General features: G+C 38.6%; 2 long non-coding RNA genes across 2 annotated transcripts; one reads left to right on the top strand and one right to left on the bottom strand.

The window, feature by feature from the left end:
• Positions 1-2707: 2707 nt before the first annotated feature.
• LOC112659286 (uncharacterized) lies at positions 2708-14168 on the bottom strand. Its single transcript, XR_003136286.3, has 3 exons — positions 14030-14168; positions 6284-7620; positions 2708-2991 (listed from the first exon to the last, which is right to left on the bottom strand). It is a non-coding gene; the product is annotated as an uncharacterized LOC112659286 (long non-coding RNA).
• On the top strand, positions 6615-22789 carry LOC118353381 (uncharacterized). Its single transcript, XR_004812200.2, has 5 exons — positions 6615-6890; positions 7502-7694; positions 11892-11962; positions 14070-14595; positions 21404-22789. It is a non-coding gene; the product is annotated as an uncharacterized LOC118353381 (long non-coding RNA).
• Positions 22790-22839: the final 50 nt, after the last annotated feature.

The raw sequence follows: 22839 nt of genomic DNA, 5'->3' as shown, positions 1-22839 counted from the left end.
GATGCTGACCAGCACTGAGAAGATGCGTACGATTGAAGCCCCCAAGGCACATTCTTAGGGCCTGAAAGATGAGTTCCAGACCTTAAGCATTGTTTCCCTGGGGGGAGATGCTGTGGGGGACAAAGGTTTTGATGAGCAGAAAGCCGAAGACCTCAGCTGGTCTCTCAGCTTATCCTGTGGTACTCCTCCAAACCATACTCCATGCTTCAGCCAGAATGGACCCATAGAAACCCCAAAGTTATCCCTGTGTCCATCCTCTACTTAACACATTTAAAGAGTACAAGCCTTACAAGGCCTAAGGCCCTACCTTGTCCGGCCCGTGCCTTCCCCTCCAGCCTCATCCCCATCCTCCTCTCACTGAGCTACAGCCTCCCTGGCCTTCTCTCTGGGCCAGACAACCCACAGGACTCCTGGTCCCAAAGACTCTCTTCTCTGCCAGTATCTCCTGCCTGGCGTCCCTCCTCCTTGCAATTTCAGCTCAAAAGCCACTCCTCAGGAAGTATCCCACACTGGTATAGCACCCTGCCCTTCCACCTCACTCATCAGTGGATCTGCCTCACAGATTTGAGTGCGATTGAGGTCTAGCTCTGCTGACCCTCTGTGGGTTCTCTGCGGGCAGGAACAAGTCTGTATTGCTCATTACTCCCCTGTCCGTGTCCAGTACAATACCTGGCATGTTGCATGTGCTTAGTATGTGTTGAATGAATGAGTGAATGAATGAAGGGGGGACAGAGCAAGTGCTGCATCCTTTGTTCCACACATCTGCCCCCTGCTACAGTACAGCACGTGGGGCAGTGTGCTGTCTCCACGATGAACATTGCTTCTGGAGTCAGACACCCTTGGGTTCAAATCTCTCCTCTTCCAAATACTGCCATTCATAGCTACCTCAGACCAGTAACCGAATTCCTTTCAAATTCAATTTTGTCATCTGTGAAATGGAATCATAAGAACACCTCACTCACCAAGTGGGGATTGAACAAAATGCACTCAACCACATGGATAAATAACGCCAACAGTTCTCGAACACTTGCCGTGAGCCAGGAATTCTTCCTAGTGATGTATCTTCCCATTTAATTCTTATAACAAGTTGATGAGGCAGGTCCTCTCTCCCCCCCCCATGTTACAGATGAGGAAACTGAGGCCCGGGTCACAGTAGCATGAGTCAGCACAACGACTAAGTTCGTGGTGACTCTGGTTGTGGGCTTCCTGAGCCCTTATACTCGGTGGCCACCTGGCCTGCCTCTCACATAGTGAGTGCTCGCTTGAGAGAAGCTGCTGTTTATTTTATAGAAACTTGGGGCACCTGGGTGGCTTAATGGTTGAGCATCTGCCTTTGGCTCAGGTCGTGATTCTGGGGTCCTGGGATCGAGTCTTGCATCAAGCTCCATGCAGAGCCTGCTTCTCCCTCTGCCTGTGTCTCTGCCTCTCTCTCTCTGTGTCTCTCATGAATAAATAAATAAAATCTTAAAGAAAAAAAAAAAGAATCGAGAAACTTCCAAGGATAGCCACAATATATATGAAGATCAGTAATACCCAGAGGGGTTTCACTTTTCACTGCTCACCTCAAGGAGCCAGCATGCTGGAAATCAGAATGACCATGCAAACAGCTTCAGGGAGTCCCAAGAACATGTTTTCCCACTGAAGAGATCAGACAGGCCTTTGTTAGCCTGTGTGGCCATTTCTTTCCCACATCCTGTTGCTGTAAACTATGAGGCTCTGGGGGCCTGGACTGGAGACAGCAGGGACACCTCCAGGTGCTCATCAGCCTCAGAAAAGACTACAGAAGGAACTCATAAAGGAACTACAGAAAGGAACGCCTTTCACGAGAGCATTTTCTAAGTATTTCTATTGGGTCCTTCCACTTAGAGACAAAAACTGCCATTTCCCAAAAAGCATACCCGCACGTCAACCCTTTCCACATACTTAACTCTCTGCTGGGAGTTGTTGGTGTGGGCAGCTGGGAGTGAGAGGCTCTGGAGGCATGACATAATTTGAGAATACCATGATCCATCAATATTTGTTGAAGAATGAAAGAATAAATAGTCAATCGGTCAAGAGTTGATTAAGTGGCAATTTTCAAAATGGTGGAAGTGACAGGCTCAGATGCCCCACTCCATTGCACTGCTGAGCTTAGAAAAGGCTGATGAATGCACCTAGCTTTTCCATTGTCCCTTTTCTTTCTTCGCAAAATTTACTTTCCATATATAGAGAGAGACTCCAAATCTCACTTGTAAGCCAAATTCTGATGACAATGGGCTGTATCAGCTCTAGAGTTTCATGGTAATATTTCAACCCAACATCAAGCTTATCAAGAGAAGAGCAGGCTTCTATTAAATAAGAATTTATGTTGCTCACATTCACTTTTAAAAGATATTCTGTGGATTACCTCCAGGTATCCAGTAGAAAGAATGCCAGGGTATGGTTGCCTTCTCCAAAACATTAAATACTGAGACCTAACTTACCAAAAGAGGTGAGATCCTTAAAAATATAACTTCCAGTCATTTCTCACATGAAGTTTTATTAAACTCTAGAATTCAGTGCCATTTGGTCTTGAAGGAAGATTTATATTTCTGTAGACTCTGATGGATAAGGTAGTAGTTAAGAGAGCTGGACATCACATGCTACATTTAGGACCTTAGGCAAATTACTTTACCTCCATTTATACCATGAAATATAGAAGAAAAAAAACAAAGAATCCACCTCAAAATACAGTACAGGGCAGAGTAGAATAAATGCCATTATTTTTATTTTGGTTTTATTTTTCTATAAATTGGAAAGCAATGGGAAAAAAATGATGGGGAATTTTCTTATACCAAGCTCAGTCTAAAAATACTCTATTTTTCCTGGTCTTGAGGATTAAGAACTTATCGAGAACAAACTTAGTCGAAGAGATAATATCTTCCCTCAAGTCCATATAAATCAACAAATCCTTGGTTAATGGTTGTTGAATTTAGATTCATCATTGTTGTCAGGGAGTCCAGCTTCAGTTTCCTGTGAATAAAAAAGGCAAGGACCTACTATGAATTCATTTGGAATAATGTGGCTGTGCATGGGGTTTACCTTTCTCTAATGATGTCTGTCCTTCTGAAGATTTTGAATAGAATTGCTACCTACCATGGTAGTTAGCTAAGAAATAACCCACTAGACCCCATTTCAGATCTTCCCCCAGACATTTAATTGTATCCACGCCTTACCTCATTAATGTAAATAAGAACAATTGAAAATCAGAAAAATATTCTGCAGTATTTATTATGTTTATTGGCAAATAGTTGCAAGCATGCCTTATCATCCTGAATATTTTTTTAGTAGTATTTTTTTTATTCTAGCCTACACTGAGGGCCCAGCATCTCTTTATCATCAACAGACCTGACTGGGCACTTCCCACCTAACAAGACTGTACTACATATTAGCCATGAAAAGATGTCTAAGAATCAGCCATTCTTCAGAGAAGGATCATGGTAGCCGGCCTCTGAGATGAGCCTCAATAGTGTGGTCTCCTGGCACTCGCATCCTTGTGTGGATCCCTCCCACACTGCATTGGGGCTAGGGTGTGTGACTAATAGTATAGGACAGAAGTGATGGGGTCACTCAGAATCTAGGTTATTAAAGACACTGGCTTCTGTCCTGCTCTCTTGGATCACTCAGTCATGGGAGCCGGCTGCCATGTTGTCCTGTGGAGCATCCCACACAGGGACGAACAGGGAGGTTCTGAGGAAGTACGAGTCTCCTGCCGCAGCCAGGGGAGGGAGCTTAGAAGCAGACTCTCCGGCCCCAATCAAGCCTTCAGATGCCTGCAACCTTGGCTAATGGCTTGAATGCAACCTCAGGAGAATGCACCCAGCTAAGCCGCTCTCAGATTCCCGACCCTCAGTGACTAGGACTATGGTGTTTGTTTTGCAGCAATAGGTAACTGTCGTGCTCAAGGGTACAGTCTAGTTAAGAAGGCTGTCACTTAGGGGGATAAAACACAGGTAGCATGAGGTAAGGGTCAAATAAGCAGCAGACACCAGAGGGAAATTAGCACTCAGGAAAGAGAGCAAGAGAGACCGAGAGACTGACTAACCTACAGGATAAGAACTCTACAAGTGCTCCTTCTAGGAGCTTGCTTCTTGGCACATCTATTCAAATGAGCCCTCACTTATTCTTTTTTAAAACCCAGAGGTCATTTTGGTTGGGGGTGACCTTTGCCTGATATCCTCTGATAGAAACAAACAGGCTGTCAAAAGCTTGAGTTGGGCCCTAGCTGAGGTGCCAAGGCTCTCAGTGGCCTCCCTCGCCCAGGCCCACCCGTGCCGTGACTAACAAGCTGATGAGCAGCCCCTGGGGTGTCCCAGACCCTGTTCCCATCCCACCTCCAAGGCCAACATCAGTCTCATTGATCGGCGGCCCTGCCATACTGCCTGCCAGGTGGACGTGAGCCGGCCCAGGACAAAGCACAGGGTGGTGCTGTGTCTGTGTGCCCTGGAAGGACGGACTGTCTCCATTCCAGTGACACTCTTTTTTCTGCTCTGCTGTTGTAAGAAGTTAAAAGGGAGATTTAATTAGAAGTTTCCATTCCACAAAACCTTGTGGTCCTCTGTACTGTCCCAAAGAGGTAGTTGCTAAAGTTAGTTGTAGTAAAATGAAGAGGAACATTATGATTTGGTTGAGTCAAAGCACAGATGATAGATAGATAGATAGATAGATAGATAGATAGATAGATAGATAGATAGATATCTGTACATATATACATCTTTTTGACTATAATAAAACTGAATATATATATTTGACTATATATAACTATATATATACATAAGATCTATGGGAAAAAACTATGATTTGATGTGAATGATCGGGAAAAGTTGCTTGACTTTCAGTCCTTATCTCTCCTTTTTAAGTGTGAAGCCTTAAAAAAAAACACCTTTCTAGTTGTTTATGATGCTCTACATGATTTTTTTAATTTTTAGAAAAAACTTATCTATTAATTAATTAATCTGAGAGACTGAGCAAGTGAGCATGGCAGCGGGGTTGGGCAGAGGAAAAGAGAAGCTCAAGCAAACTTCCTACTGAGTGTGCAGCCTGGTGTATGCTTGGAAAGGGGCTCTATCTCAGGACGCTGAGATCATGATCTGAACAAAAATCAGGAGTGGACACTTAACCGACTAAGCCACCCAGGTGCCCCTATGATGCCCCATATAATTTTATAATAGTGTCTTAAAAACTAAATGCAGATCTCAGATGAACACTCCTGTCCCCAAAATTGAGGTCACATATTTGAAAGTGCTAAGCAAGTGTCTGGCACACATCTGAAGTATCGTGAGGAGCATATACATTAAAATTTAATGAATTACTTGAGGGATGATACAATCAGTGGCTTGTATTCTCTTATACTTTCCAAATATTTTCTGAATTTGGAAAGTGATTTCATGATATTTTTTAATCAGGGCGAAAAAAGCCAACGTATTTCTCTTCCAAGAAAGAAATAACTTTAAATACTGATAATTTTTCCTTCTCATAGAGTAGATCCTCTGGGTTTGTTTCTGCAAACACATTTAAAAGCATCCTTTTCTTGCTCTGTCCTCATGGCACATAGAGTTAGACCGTGGTTATAATCCTAAACCACAAAAACTATTTCAAAAATGCATGCTTAAAAGCAAAACTAGGCATCTGTCCCTCCACCTCTCTTAGTGGAAAATGCAAGAGCAGATACAAGGCCGTGATAGCAAAAGTTTGAAAAGTTGGCTTTTTTACTAAAGGAAAAGTTGACTACAGTACATAAAATGGAGAACAAATTATGAACATGATCCTGAATCATTAAAACTACCAACTCTAAACATAATTTTTAAAAATGTTTTTAATTAAAAAAAAAAAAAAAACCTGCCCAAGGAAGAATGAACTGGCTTCTCAAGTAATCCAGTCCAAGGCCTTACTCCTGACTGCTGTGAGAGGGACCCCTCTAAGCAGTAAAGAAAACTAGGTTCTACTGTGCCCGCCGTGCCTCCCCCGGTAGCATCGGTCAAGGCCACGCTGGTTCAGCAGCACGTGGCCTGACCAAACAGCAGCCTCCACCAAGACACGGAAGGGCCCAATGTCACTCGCTCTGCCTGCGTTGGTGGCACCTCCCCACACATCTTTACCTGCAGCTTTTAACCTGCAGTGGAAAATGGAACAACCACATCTGTAGCCCAATAAGGACGAGTGGGTTCCATGAGAGCCCCTGCCGCGAGTGGAATTCTCTGGAGCTTTCCAGTGTGTACTCCCCAGCCTCTCTGCCTCTGGCAATCTGGATGGGATTGCCACTTACCCGGCCACGTGTTGGGCAGCTCTGCGTGTGATCTTCGCAGAGACGAGGTCACTGGGGACACACCGCGGCTGCTCCCTGAGCCCTCACTTGGGCTTCTCTGTACCGCGCACGCTGGTCACCCGGTCCCTTCCTCCACTTTGCCTGTCCAGCTGGCTGATGCTGGATGCGTGGACAGATGATGCCAGCACTTCGGCCACAGAGGTCTGTGCCGTTCTGGTGTTAGCAATAAGATCTAGTATTAATGAGGGCAGAGAAGGTGACACGTGCCAATTTTAAAGCCTATCTCCTTTCATTAGGCTTGTTATACTCTAACTACTATATCTTTGTGGTTTCTCACTCTCATCGTGCTGAAATCTGCAGGCTTCCCCTGCTCCCTGTAATGTGGTCTGCTTTCTCCTTATCACGAAAAGCATGTTGATGATGAATTCCACAGTCCCTCCATCTGTGACCTTTCCCTGCTCAGCAGAGCACAGGTAATTGTATTCAGAGATATTTTCCAGCCTTGAAGGAGCAGCTGCTGGTGACACAGAGGGCATTTCAAGCTTGCAGGCGCTTGGCTTCACACGCTTCTGGAAAACTAAAGGCTTCCATTGTGGGAACAGTACAGGTGAGCCATTGATTTTTGCTTTAGTGGTGAAAGCAACTACTTCAGCCCTGCTCTGTAATCTGCATTCTCCAGTAAACCTGGTTTCTTTCTTTCTTTCTTTCTTTCTTTCTTTCTTTCTTTCTTTCTTTCTTTCTTTCTTTTTCCAAATGGAGTGGGGTAATAGGCTTAGCTACTGTTGGAGAGGTGGTAAGTGCATACATATGCATGTCTGTGTTTTATAAAACAAAATTTGAAGTCTAAAGAAAAGCAAGTGAATACTCTCTTGTTCTTTAAGAAATGAGAGTAGAGGCTTGTGCTTCTCTCCCTTCATTTCCACAATGGTACTTGGAGGAGACTAAGGTGCCACGCACACAACAGATACAACGTCTGTGTTAGTGACCCGAGAACAAGGACAAGGTGGGAAATGATTGTGTAAGGAGAGATCCATCTGCTGCTTCTTCTTGTTGCTTTTCATAGTTCCAATGTCAAAGTTCACACAATTCTTGTCATTTTTCTGTTTGGGGCTCTATGTTCATTTTGTCTCTAACCGTCCAAAGATTTGCACATAGTAGAGGTTCACTAGATGTTTGCCAAATGAATTAATGCTAAATTTTGCTCTTTTTTTGCTGAAGAACCTTATGAAATGCAATGCCAAAGGAGGCTTGGATCTTGTCAGCTCTTATTGCTCATGCCAGAAAGCCAAGACTTCTGTGGCTGAAGTCCTGGCATTACCCTTCCACTCATCAAACACCTGTGAAGAAGAACCTAAGGTCAAGATGGTACCAATTGCAGCGGAGATGCAGATTCCAGACCCATACTGACAGGGTAGGAATCCTGACTCCACTTACTAAGTGACCTTAAAAAAAATTACATGATGTCTCCATGACTCATTCCTCCCCGCTCTCCAAGAAAATGGGCATACTAGCAGTAGCATGTTGTTAAAGTGTTATGAGAAGTAAATAGTTTAGTTTCTTGATAGGCAGAGTTTTGTCTACGATCATGGAGAGCTCCCCATTCTCCCGGGTCCTGTCTCTCACCCAGAAAGACCCTGCCATAGAATACATTCCGGAAGGCGGCCACAAGCATGACACCCTTTCCAAATGCTCTTTTGCTCTATGACCTCACCACTCTTCTACCAAAAGGTGAAGTTTATGTTCCTTTCTCTTGAATCTGGACTGGCCCAGTTGTCTGTTTTAACCAATAGACTAATCATGGAAGTATACTATATAACATCAAAGATTGGGATTTAAGAGATATATAGCTTCCCTTTCTGCCTTTTGAAAGGCTCCTTCTTGGAAACCAGCCACTGTACTCTGAGGAAGCCCACGCAGCCATATGGGCCCCACCCTCCAGCTGGTGGTCCCAGCTGAGCTCCCAGCTGGTGGCCAGCACCAACTGCTACCACGTGACTGAAGCCATTTTGGACTTTCCAATTATTCCAGTCCCTTGAGTACATAAAGCAAAAAATCCTCCTGGTCAATCCACCAAATCATGAGATTTAGCTACTCAGTTTGGGATGGTAACCAAAAATCATGTCTAAATGACTGAAATTCTCAGTGGCACAGGAAATGTAGCTGGTATGTGCGTCTGGAACTGTGTTCTCTGTTATAATCCACAGCGCCACTGTGTAGTCCCTGCACACACCCTGAGTTGTTTATCCTGCCCCATTGTAACTGACTCTTTAACCAACGTGTGAACAGCTCTCCTCCTACCAGGGTCAAAAGCTTCCTTTTCTGATTTCTAGAAGGGCCATTTGTTTCTTCAGATTATCATTCCCTCTTTTAGGAAATGAGGACAAATTCTCCAGGCCTGACTCCTTATTTGTTCTTCTCTCTTCCTACTAAAATTCCTTTTCTTTCTCCTTTCCTCCAATCTTCATCTCAGGTATGATTTCCTGGTCCCTCAGTTGACTAGAGCCTCTCTCCACCAAGACAGTCCAGCCACGTTACTGCCCCTGCCTGTCACTCAATGTCATGGTCCCACTTCCTGGGGGTTCTGCTGTTAGAATGCACCCATCAGAACAAAGGACATATAAGGAGAGAATTTCCCTCCTCAAGAAAAGAGTTATGGCTGTCCTGACATGCCCCACATAGGTCAGGAGCAGCTTTCACCTCCATCTTTTTTTTTTTTTTGGTTAAAGATTTTATTTATTTATTCATGAGAGATACACAGAGAGAGGCATAGACACAATCAGAGGAAGAAGCAGGCTCCATGCAGGAAGCCCAATGTGAGACTCGATCCCAGGACCCCGAGCCAAAGGCAGGCACTCAGCCACTACACCACTCAGGTCTTTAAGAGTCAAATGTCCTAAACCTCAACCCATAGCCCAAAGTCTCCTCACCATGACTCCGATAAGCCCTAGCAAGGTCTCATGTATTTGAGACTCCAAGTGGTTTCTCTCAAATATACAGAGTTCCTGAGTTAAATATTGGACTTCACATTCCACATCTATTAGGTTGCTGCCAGACTAATAGAGAAGTCATTTGCTTAAATGTCACTAAACAAATTAATATTCAAATAAACTAAAATTTTAGTTGGAAATGACATTTCTTTTCCAGTGTTCTACATAATCTATGCATACGCACATACACCAGGGCCACTAGTGAATTATTATCAGTGAAATATGAGGGCATGGATTATAGAGCTATTTTTTTAATTGAATCATCAGCCACAAATAAAACCTCATACTCACTAAGGAGTTACTGCCCATTACACCTTCTCCCTAGCCATTGGCAATCACCAATCTGCTTTCTGTTTCCGTGGATTTACCAGTTTTAGATTTTTATGTAAACAGAATCATGGGCATCTGGGTGGCTCAGCAGTTTAGTGCTGCCTTCAGTTCAGGTCGTGATCCTGGAGACCCGGGATCAAGTCCCATGTCGGGCTCCCTGCATGAAGCCTGCTTCTCCCTCTGCCTGTGTCTCTGCCTCTCTCTGTGTGTCTCTCATGAATAAATAAATAAAATCTTTAAAAAATTAAAAAATAAAAATAAACAGAATCATATGCGAGCTTTGGTGCCTGGATTCTTTCAGTTAACATAATGATTTAGAGATTAATCTACATTGTAGTATGTATCAGTACTTTATTCCTTTTAATGGATGAATAATATCCACATGTGTATATCTATTCATACACTGATGAGCATGCAGATTGTTTCCACATAGACCTAGAAAAGAAAGACCAATATGAGGCTTAGTAATGAAAAAATAGATTAGAAATTGCAAAGAATTGAAAAATGGTGAAATTCTGGCCAAGTCAAAGAGTTTTCACCAAGGACTTGAGCACTCAGTTGAAACCCAAAAAGCCAATGTTTTCATAACAAAGATAACTCGCTGAGTAAAACCTTGCCCCAGGGCTAAAGAGAAAGAAAAAACTGAAATGAAGAAGCAATAATAAAGAATGGAGCCAAGCTTACAGAATCAAAAAGACCCATCAGTTATTTCCTATCTGGAAAAACAAAACCCAATATACATGAAAGGAAGAGAAAATGATCCAAACTTCTGAAAACTTATTATCTATAATGTCCGTCATATAATTAAAAAACTAATAGATATACAAAGAAGGAGGAAATGTAAGCCATAAACAAGAGAAAAAAAAACAATATAAACAAACTGATTGTCTAGATGCTGAAATCTACCTATAAGGAATTATAAATAGCTATTATAAATATAGCCTAGGACTTAAAGGGAAAAATGAATACAATGAGTGAACAGATGAGGTATCTCACCCTAGAAATGGAAACTATAAAAAGAACAGTGTGAGAATTCTAGAATTGAAAATGACAATATTTGAATTTTTAATTCATTGATGCTACTACTGACTTTACAGAAAATAAAAAGTCTTATAAGAGAATACTATGAGCAATTTTCCAACAAATTGGATAACCTAAATGAAATGGACAACTTCCTAGAAAAACACAAATTACTAAAAGTGGCTTAGAGAATATAGAAAATCAGACCAGATCTATAACAAGCCAAGAGAATGAATCAATAATCAAAATCTTCACAAAGGAAAGCTCAGGACCAGATGGCTATGCAAGTGGATTTTACCAAACATTTAAAGAATAAGCACCAATCTTCAAACTCTTTAAAACAAAAAAAATAGAACAGTAGGAAAAACCTTCTAATTCACTCTATGAGACCAGCATCACCCTAATACCAAAGCCATACAGACATCACAAAAAAAAAGTAAACTACAGACCAATATCCATTAAGAACAAACACATGCAAAAATCCTTCAAAAATTAGCAAGCTGAATTCAACAGCATATTAAAAGATCATACACCATGACTAAATGGAATTTGCCCCAGAACGCAAGGGTGGTAATCAATGTATTACCCTACATCAATAGAAAAAAAAATTTAAAATAAACACTTCTCAAATTTGGTTACAAACATCAGCCTACATAATAAGAAGGAGCGTTCAATGCAACCATTGAACACAAAGTACAAAATACAAAAGCACAACAACTTGACACATCATAGCCAAACTGCTGAAAACCACAGATACAGATAAAATATTCAAAACAGCCAGAAAACAAAAAATTTCTCACATAAAACAATGCATGCCAGCAAACAGTGGGGGAAAACAGCTTTAAAGTGCTGAAGGTAAAACCTATGTGTATATAAATATTTCTACACCCAAAGAAAATGTCATTCAAAATTGAGACTGCAGGATAAGCAAAAGCTCAGAAAAATTTACCACAAGCAGACCTGTATAACAAAAAATTCTAAAGAAACTTTTCAGGCTGCAAGGAAATAATATCAGAAGGAAACTCCTGTGTATAGGAAGTGGAGAGCACTGGAAATGCTAAATGTGTAAGAAAATATAAAAGATAATCTTTTTCTTCCTTTATTTTCTTTAAGGGAAATTGATGTCTTAAATTTTTAAAAAACTATTTTATTATGGGGTTTAAGGCATCTGTAGAAGTAAAATAATTAGACAGTAGGAGACTAGTATTTTAAAAATATGTTGAAAAATTATTTGACACTTCTTATTTCAGTCTAATTCTCCTCTCCTGAAGGTGCACCGCACTTAGTGATCTGCCTCTAAGGAAAGGAATTGAGCAGAAGTGGTACAATGTGATTTCCAAAGGTAGGTAATGAACAGAATAGCTGCCACCCGCAATATTCTCTTTCTCTCTCATCACTTGCCTAGCCATCTAGGTAAGGACACACAAGGATGATTTAGCAATCGCCTGTGTAGAGGTCCATGGTGGGAAGACTGAGTCAACATCTTAATGGCAACCCCCAAGGTAGGCCAGTTCCCTGTTGAATGTTTTTCTAGAACCTTAAACTTCTCTGCCACAGAATCTACTAGGATTGCAATTAATCATTAAATCATATACTTCTTTAATGTCTACTACTTGTATACGCACACACACACACATTTGTTGTTACTTGCCTTGTTCACTGCTACATCCCTAACATTTAGCACAGTATATTGACCACATCTTTTATTTTCTGTACTTTTGATGCTTTGATATCTAGCGCCTTACTGATCCTGAAGAGACTCTTTCCCAGGAACAGCCAATTTCCATTCCTAGAGATTGTAAACAATTCACCCATGAGTGTACTTTTCAATACAAACCAACCAATACAAAGCCCACATCCCAACGTCTTCTTCATGCTTTACACCACTCTTTCCCTGCCCTAATCATCTCAGGGTCAGGTACTAGACAAGTAGGCACAGTCCCTATGTCCCAGAGCCCACTGAAATTATTCAAAACAGCCAATCTGAAAACTGATTACCTTGCCTCACCAGCTCCTTCTTGCAGAAAACATAATGAAGGCTCTTACCCACAGCTTCCCCCACCCCTCCCCTCCTGATTAACCCTCATGCTTTCTCATGTGGTCCCACCATGGTCTTCAGAGGCAATCATCCCCTGATCTGTTGGCCTTACTATACCTCAGATTTTCTATTAATACATTATATATTTAAAATACACAGTATCTGGCACCGTAGTATCTGTAGTTTCTCCATAAATATATGTTGAATGAATGTACCAAATGAGATATGAAGTAACTTAAAGATTGCAGAGTTTCAAACATGTAAGTAATTATCATCTTTCCTTTTTTCCTGTAAATGTCCCCTTTTTTTAAGATTTTATTTCTTTATATGAGAGACAGAGAGAGAGAATAAATGTGCATGAGCTGGGGGAGGGGTAGAGGGAGAAGAAGCAAACTTTTCTGCTAAGCAGGGAACCTGGCGTGGGGCCCGATCTCAGGACCCTGGGATCATGATCTGAGCCAAAGGCAGATGCTTAACCAACTGAGCCACCCAGACATCCCTGTCCTCTTCTTTATAATTTTGTGATTTGGGATGTCTTAAACTACATTGCCTTCCTAGCTGTGTGATATTGGGCAGGTTTTTCACCCTCTCTGAATCTTGGTTTTCTTATATACAAAATGTGCATAATAATGTTCATCTCACACAGTATTGTGAGGAATAAATAAGTTCACATTTACAAATCTCTCATAACAGTGCCTGGTCTACATCATTTGTGGGATACTGGGATGGCCCAGTCAGTTAAACATTTGACTCTTGATTCCTACCCAGGTCATGATCTCAAGTTTGTCAGATCAAGTCTTCCACTGGGCTGTGCTCAGCAGGGAGTCTGCTTGAGAGCCTCTCCTTCTCCCTTTGCCCTCCCTCATCTCTCTCTCTCTCTCTCTCTCCTTAAAAATAAATAAATAAATCTTTAAAAAATCTATTGCAATTATTATCCCACCAACCCCTCTCTCTGCTTCCTCTGCTGATACTTAGGAGGCAAAATTGGAGTACAGTTCATACCCTTTAGACTGTCACAGGTCCTCTGGGGCCCCAGAAGACTAGTTTTGTTTGTTTGTTTGTTTTTCTGGTCCAATCACTGTCACTGTTAGAGTTATGCAGAATATAGAAAGAAAATCTGCAACAATAAACCAGAGTTCCCTTTCCAGTCAGAAAATAGGCATACTTTTAATGCCATTTGTCATCATTTTGCTCTCAAACTGCTATAGAATTCTGCTTCTAAAACTTCTTCCAATTTGGGTCTAGAATTAGCTTTTAAACTCATAAAAGAAAAAGAAACAGAAATGCAAGTTTCTCTCTTTTAACAAAGCAACCATACATCAACAAAAATCACTGCAGGTTTCCCCTGTCCAGCTCTCATTGCTCTCTTACCTCTCCCAGAGATTAAATGAGCTCCATGATGTCCCTGCAGGATGCTTTGTCAATCTGATGAGGATGTTTGGGTATAAATTCCACTCTGCTGGGCTGAAAATGGAAGAATATTTCGCCTTCCTGAGAACAACAAAGAAACTGGGGAAAGAACAAAGAAAATGTGAAGGAAAAACAAAATCCAAACTTGGTACAAAACAAGAAAAGATTTTAAGACTTGCTGTTTTCTTTCCTTCTGATCATTCTCAATGCAATGAAAAAAAAAAACACACTGGCCTCCACTCTGATTTTAAGATTTAAGAGTTTTTGTATGGTAGAGAAAGGCTCAGTTTTTCTTTCTCTTTTTCTTAACCCAAATAAATAGAAGGATTCAGTATGGACTAAATCATAACATGATCCTGAGTCACTGAAAAGAGAGGTAGAAGCACCTACACACTCACACACTTGCGCATTGATTCCTGTGTATCAGACAGAATTATTTTCTGCTTATAGATCTTGAAGTCCTCAGAAATACATACAACGTCTTCCTTTACTTATATGTGAGTGTTTACCAACAAGAGTGGTTCACAGTAAGTACTCAGTAAATGACAAGTGGATGGGTGGATGGATAGATGGATTGGTGGATGATTTAGTCCTAAGAAGTAGCTAGAAGGAAAAGGAAAAGTAAGTGTATATCATTCATTCTGAATAATCAACAGTTTGGAAATGTCCTTCCTTTCAATCATCCTCATGAAGGCCTGTTAAAATTAGATAGTGGTGAAAACTGAAATCATAACATGGATCTTTTCTGACCATAATAGTATAAAACTTCCTTAAGAAACAAGAAAACTGGGATGCTTGGGTGGCTTAGTGGTTGAGTGTCTACCTTTTGGCTCAGGGCTTGATCCTGGGATCCTGGATCAAGTCCTGCATCAGGCTTTCTGGGGAGCCTGCTTCTTCCTTTTCCTGTGGGGAGCCTGGCTATCTCTCTCTCTCTCTCTCTCTGTGTGTGTGTGTGTGTGTGTGTGTGTGTCTCATGAACAAATAAATAAATCTTTTTAAAAAGAAAAAAACACAAGAATACTCTCAAATAAGCAACTAATCTTACACCTAAAAGGACTAGAAAAACAATAAACAAAGCCCAAGGCCAGTAGAAGAAAGGAAACAATAAAGATTAGAACAGAAATAAATACAAATAGAGAAATAGAGACTAAATAATAGAAGATCAATGAAACCTGGAGTTGGTTCTTGGAATAGATAAAGAAAATTGAAAATTTTTTGGTCAGACTCATTAAGAAAAAAGAGAGGGGGCTCAAATAAATAAAATCAGAAATGCAGGAGAAATAACATCAACACCACAGAAATACAAAGGATTATAAAAGAATATTATGAAAAATTATATGCCAACAGATTGGACAACCTAGAAGAAATAGATACTTTCTTAGAAACATATAATTTTCCAAAACTGAATCAGGAAGAAATAGAAAATTTGAACAAACCTATTACTGGCAATCAAATCAAATCAATACTCAAAAAACTCGTAACAGATATACATCTGGGAAGAGATGGCTTCACAGGTGAATTCTACCAAACATTTAAAGAAGAATTAATACCTATCAATCAACATGATACATCACATCAACAAGAGAAAGGATAAAAACCATATGACCCTTTCAATAGATGCAGAAAAAGCATTTGACAAAGTACAACATTCATTCATGATAAAAACCCTCAACAAAGTAGGTTTAGAGAGAATATACATTAACATAATAAAAACCACATATGAAAACCCAAAGCTTATACCATACTCAATGGGGGAAAACCAAGAACTTTTCCCCTAAGATCAGGAACAAGACAAGGATATCCACTGTCACCACTTTTATTCAACATAGTACTGGAAGTCCCAGCCACAGTAATCAGACAACAAAAAAAATAGAAGGCATCTAAAGTGGTAATAAAGAAATAAATCTTTCACTATTGGCATATGACATGATACTATATACAGAAAACCCTAAGGACTCCACCAAAAAAATGCCAGAACTGATAAATGAAATTGATAAAGTCACAGGATACAAAATCGATACAGAAATCTTTGCATTTCTATACACTAATAATGAAGCAGGAGAAAGAGAAATTTAAAAAACAATGCCATTTACAATTGCACCAGAAATAACAAAACATCTGGCAATAAACTTAACCAGAGGTGAAAGATGTGTACTCTGAAAACTCTAAAACACTGATGAAAGACATTGAAGATGACACAAAGAAATGGACAGATAGTACATGTTCATGGATAGGAAGAAAAATTTTGTCAAAATGCCCATACTGCTCAAAGCAATCTACATATTCAATGCAACCCCTATTAAAATACCAAAAGCATTTTTCACAGAAATAGAACAAATAATCCCAAAATTTGTATAAACCAAAAGAGACCCCAAAGAGCCAAAGCAATCTTGAAAAAGGACAAAGATGGAGGTATCACAATTCTAGACTTTAAGTTACACTACAAAACTGTAGTGAATAAAACAGTGTGGTGTTGGCACAGAAATAGACACACAGATCAATGGAACAGAGTAGAGACCCAGAAATAAGCATGATTATATGGTCAATTCATCTGAAACAAAAGAGGAAAGAATATGTAATGGGAAAAAAGACAGTCTCTTCAATAAACGGTGTTGGGAAAGCTGGACAGTAACATGCAAAAGAATGAAACTGGACCACTTTCTTACATTACACACAATTACTCAAAATAAATTAAAGATTTAAATGCAAGACCTAAAACCACAAAAATCCTGGAAGAGAATACAAGCAGTAATGTCTCTGACATCGGCAGTAGCAACAATTCTTTAGATATGTCTCCTGAGGCAAGGGAAATAAAAACAAAATTAAACTATTAGAACTACATCAAAATAAAAAGCCTCTGCACAGTGAAGGAAACAATCAACAAAACTAAAAGGCAACCTATTGAATGGGAGAAGATATTTACAAATGACATATCCAATAGAGTTAATATCCAAAATATATTTTAAAAATTTATATAACTCAACACCCAAAAAACAACTAACCCAATTTAAAAAATGAGAAGACATGAACAGACATTTCTCCAAAGAAGACATGCAGATGGCAAACAGGCACATGAAAAGATGCTCATTACCATTCATCATTCATCACCAGGGAAATGAGAATCAAAACCACAATGAGGTATCACTGCACCCCTGACAGATTGGCTAAAATCAACAGCACAAGAAACAATAGGTGTTGACGAGGATGTGGAGAAAAAGGAACCTTGTGCACTGTTGGTGGGAATGCAAACTGGTGCAGTCATTGTAGAAAACAATATGAAGGTTTCTCAAAAAATCAAAAACAGAACACCCCTACAATCCAGCAATCACACTATTGGGTATTTACCCAAAGAATACAAAAACACTAATTCAAGGGAGTACATGCACCCCTATGTTTATAGCAGCATTATTTACTATAACCAAATTGTGGAAGCAGCCATTGTATCCATCAAGAGATGAACAGATAAAGAAGAAGTGGTATATTTATACAATGGAATTTTATTCAGCTATAAAAAAATGAAGTCTTGCCATTTGCAACTATGTGGATGGGACTAGAGGATATTATGCTAAGAAATAAGTCAGAGAAAGACAAATACCATATGATTTCACTACAGGGGAAATTTAAGAAACAAAACCAATGAGCAAAGGAGAAAAAAGAGAGAGACAGAGAAACAAATTCAAGAAACAGACTGTTAACTGTAGAGAACAAAGTGATGGTCACCAAAGAGGAAGTGGCTGGGTGGATGAATAAAACAAGTTATTAAGGGAATTAAGAAGACACTTATCATGATAAGCACTGAATAATGTTAGAATTCTTGAATCTTTTGTACACTGTAAATTAATATAACACTGTAAATATACTGGAATCAAAATTAAAGACTTAAATTAAAATTTTTAATTAAAAAAAAGAGTTAATATCTAGTCTTTTCAAACTATTCCAAAAAATGGAAAAGAACAGAGAGCTTCCAAATTCATTCTATGTCACCAGTGTCACCTGATACCAAAACCAGGAAAGACACTACAAAAAAAAGAAAACTATAGACCAACATCTCTGATGAACATAGTTGCAAATATCCTCAACAAAATATAGTAAACTGAATTCAACAGACATTAAAAAAAATATTCTCCACAATCAAGTAGAATTTATGTCAGGGAGGCAAGGATGGCTCAATATTACAAACTAATCAATATGATAGATCAAATTAATAAGAAAAAAGATAAAAATCAAATGATCATCTCAATAGATGCAGAAAAAGCATTTGACAAGACGCATCTAGTTATGATAAAAACTCTCAACAAAGGAGGTTTAGAAGACACAAAAAAAGGTCCAGAAAGAGAAGTACAGCTAGGTCAGGCTACAACCAGAACAAAGTGGCATCTGAAGTTTATGTTTGAATATCTGCTTTCAAACTTTTAGGTACACCAAGGAGTGAATTTTATATTTCACTTTTTGAGGAATCACCAAACTCTTTTCCAAAGTAGCTGTAATATTTCACATCCCCACCAGTAATGTGTGAAGATTCCGGTTTCACTACATTCTGTCATTCATTCTGACAATGCTTGTTATTGTCTTTTTTATTGTAACCATCCTAGGGGTGCGAGGTATTATCTCACTGTGGTTTGAATTTGCATTTCCCTAATAACTAATGATGGTGAGTATCTTTGCATGTGCTTCTTGGCCAACTGTCTATCTCCTTTGGAGAAATAGTTATTCATGTCCTTGACCTATTTTTTAATGGGCCTTTTGAAATTTTGTTATGAAGTTGTTAGAGTTCTTTTTTTTTCCTTTTTTTTAATTTATTTTTTATTGGTGTTCAATTTACTAACATACAGAATAACCCCCAGTGCCCGTCACCCATTCACTCCCACCCCCCGCCCTTCTCCCCTTCCACCACCCCTAGTTCGTTTCCCAGAGTTAGCAGTCTTTACGTTCTGTCTCCCTTTCTGATATTTCCCACACATTTCTTCTCCCTTCCCTTATATTCCATTTCACTATTATTTATATTCCCCAAATGAATGAGAACATATAATGTTTGTCCTTCACCGACTGACTTACTTCACTCAGCATAATACCCTCCAGTTCCATCCACGTTGAAGCAAAGTTCTTGATATATTCTGGATACGAGGCCTTTGTTAGATAAAAGATTGCAAATATTTTCTCTTTTCCCTTCTTGATAATGTCCTTTACTGCACAAAATTGCTAATTTTGATAAAGTCCAACTTATCTATTTTTAAATTTTTTGCTTATGCTTTTGTTGTCTTATTTGGAAAACCATTGCCAAATCCAAACTCATAAAGATTTGTTTCTTTTTAAGAGTTTAATAGTTTCAGTTTTTATATTTTAATACCTGATACACTTGAAATTAATTTTCATAAATGTTATGAAGCAGTCCAATTTCATTCTTTTTCATGTGGATATCCAGTTGTCCTAGCACCATTTATCAGAAAGACTATTCATTCCCCTATTGAATGGTCCTGGTTCCCTGGTCAAAATCAATCGACTATAGACTTAAGTTTATCTCTGGACATATTTCTATTCCATTGATCTACATATCTGTTGTTACATCAATACCACATTATTTTGGTTACTATAGCTTTGTAGTAAGTTTTCAAGTTGGGAAGCATAAGTTTTCCAACTTTGTTTTTCTTTTTTAATATTGTTTTGGCTATTTAGAGATCCTTACAATTTCATATGAATTTGAGGGTTGGTCTTTTCTGTTTCTGCAAAAGCCTGTTGGAATTTTGGTAGAGACTGATTGAATCTGTAAATTGCTTGGGGTAGTTTTGCCATCTTGAAAATATTAAATCTTCCATTTCGTGAACATGGGATGTTTTTTCATTTTTTTAGGTCTTCTTTAATTTCTTTCAGCAATGTTGCATACTTTTCAGTGTACAATTTCTACTCTTCCTTGGTTATATTTATTCCTAAGTATTTTATTATCTTAGATGCTATGAAAAATGAAATTGTTCTCTTAATTTCTTTTGCATTGTTTATAGTTGGTGGTTTCTGTGTGTTGACCTTGTGCCCTACAACTAACTCTGCAGACTTTATATGCTCAAGTAGTTGTATATACATTATTTAGCAATTTCTATATATGAGATAATGGCATCAGCCAATAGAGATTATTTTGCTTCTTCCTTTCTTATTTATATGCCTTTTGTTTGTTTCTTTCTTTCCTTCTTCATTTTCCTTACCTAATTTTTCTAGCTAGAACTTACAATACACTGTTGAATAGCAATATCTTGATTCCCAATATCTTGATCTTGGGAAATACAATTTATTCTTTTTCACTGAGTATGATGTTAGCTGTTGAGTTTTTCATAAATGTCTTGTATTATGTCAAGGAGATTTCATCCTATTCTTGATTTTTTTAATGTTTTTATCATGAAAGAGTATTGGATTTTGCTAGATGCTTTTTCTCTATCAGCTAAGATATCCATATAAGTTTTTAAATTTATTCTATTAATATGGTATATTATATTAACTATTTCCACATGCTAAGCCAGCATTGCTTTCTTAGATAAATACCACTTGGTCATGATGTATTAACCCTCTTAATAAGCTGTTGAATTTGGTTTGCTAGTATCTTACTGAGAATTTTTTGCATCTACATTCACAAAGGATATTGGTCTATAGTTTACTTTTGTTGTCAAGTCTTTGTATGGCTTTGATATCAGGGCTATGCTGTCCTCATAGAATGAGTTAGGAAGTATTCTCTTCTATTTTTTGGAAGGGTTTAAGAAAAATTAGTATTAATTCTCCCTCAAATGCTTAGTAGAAGTCACTTGTGAAGCCATCTGGTCCTGTGCTTTCCTTTGGGGGAAATTTTAAATTACTGATTCAGTGTCTTATTTGTTGTGCATATCCTCAGATTTTATATTTCTTCTTGACTTTAACAGAAACTAGAGCCTTATAATGTAATATTCAAAATGTCCAGGATTCATCCAAAATTAAGTGACATAGAAAGAGAAAAAATGTGTCCAATTCCCTGTTGGAACTACCAAAGTATTTAAAGGCAGCTATTGTAACTGTACTTGATGAGGTAAAAAGGAACACTCTACACAAACAGGAAAATAGAAAATCTCAGCCAATAAATAAAGACCAAATAAGAACTAAATGGAATTTTTAAAACTGAAAAAATATAACATCTCCAATTAATAAATCATGGTGGGCTCAATGGCAAAATGCAGATGACAAAGAAAAAGTCAGTGACACTGAATATAAATAGAAATTATACAGTCTGAAGAAAAGAGAATAATATTGGGGAAAAATGAACAAAGCATGAGGGATCTGGAGAACATTATTAAATGTCTTACATTTGTGTCACTGTCCTAGGGGAGAAGAGAAAAGGATTGATGAAGAAAAAAATGTTTTAAAGAAATAATAGCAAATTTTCCAAATTTGTAGAAGACATAAATTTAAAGATTTAAGAAGTGCAACAAAATGTAATATGAAGGAAACCATACCCAGACTCACCTAATCAAATTCTGAAAACCAGAGATGAGGAAAATGTCTTGAATGCAGCCAAAGGAAAACAAAGTATTACAAAAGGACAACAATTTGAATTACTCTGGATTTTTCATCAAATAACCATGGAGGCTAGAAGACATTGGAGCACATCTTTAGAGTGCTAAAAGATATTCACCAATCCAGAATTCTATATCAAGTGCAATATCTTCAGGAATTAATATGAAACATATTCTCAATGATTAAAAACTAAAAGTATTTGTCATCAAGAGACATCAACTAGAAGGATGCTGAATAAAGCTCTATAAGCTGGAGGAAAACTTGTAACTTCAAGAGTCAAGGAAAAGCAATCAGGTTGGCAAAGATCTGTATAAACATTAAATTACTTTTCTTTCAAATGTTCAACCTCCCTGGGCATCAGGGAAATACAAATCAAAATCACAATGAGATTCCACCTCACACCAGTCAGAATGGCTAAAATTAACAAGTCAGGTAAGGACATATGTTGGTGAGGATGTAGAAAAAGGGGAACCCTCTCACCTTGTTGATGGGAATGCAAACTGGTACAGCCACTGTGGAAAACAGTATGGAGGCTCCTCAAGAAGTTAAAAATAGAGCTATCTTAACACTCAGAAATTGCAGTACTAGGCATTTATCCAAAGGATATAACACAGTGATTCAAAGGGGCATATGAACCTCAAAGTTTGCAGCAGCAATGTCCACAATACTAAAATATAGAAAGAGCCCAGAAGTCCATCGACAGATGAATGGATAAAAAAGTTGTGAATATTATATATATAATGGAATATTAGCCATCAAAAAGAATGAAATCTTTCCATTTGCAATGACATGTTTGGAACTAGAGGGTATTATGCTAAGTAAAATAAGTCAGTCAGAGAAAGATACCATGTGATTTCACTCATATGTGGAATTTAAGATACGAAACCGATGAACATAGGGGAAGGGAAGGGAAAATACAATAAGGTGAAAACAGAGAGGGAGACAAGCCATAAGAGGCTCTTAACTTTAGGAAACAAACCAAGGGTTGCTGGAGGGGAGGTGGGTGGGGGGAATGGGAGAACTGGGTAATGGGCATTAAGGAGGGCATGTGATGTAATGAGCATTGGGTATTGTATGCAACTGATAAATCAATAAATTCTACCCTTAAACTAATTTTTAAAAAATAAAATAAGATAAAATAGCTTCCTGGGTGCCTGGCTGGCTCAATCAATAGAACATGCAACTCTTAATCTTAGGGTTGTGAGTTTGAGCTCACATTGGGGGCAGAGATTACAAAAACTATA

This window comes from Canis lupus, chromosome 35 (genome assembly GCF_003254725.2).
Source record: "Canis lupus dingo isolate Sandy chromosome 35, ASM325472v2, whole genome shotgun sequence".
Taxonomy (NCBI): Eukaryota; Metazoa; Chordata; class Mammalia; order Carnivora; family Canidae; genus Canis; species Canis lupus.
Note: the sequence above shows the minus strand (reverse complement) of the source record. Positions and strands in the feature narration are given on the sequence as shown.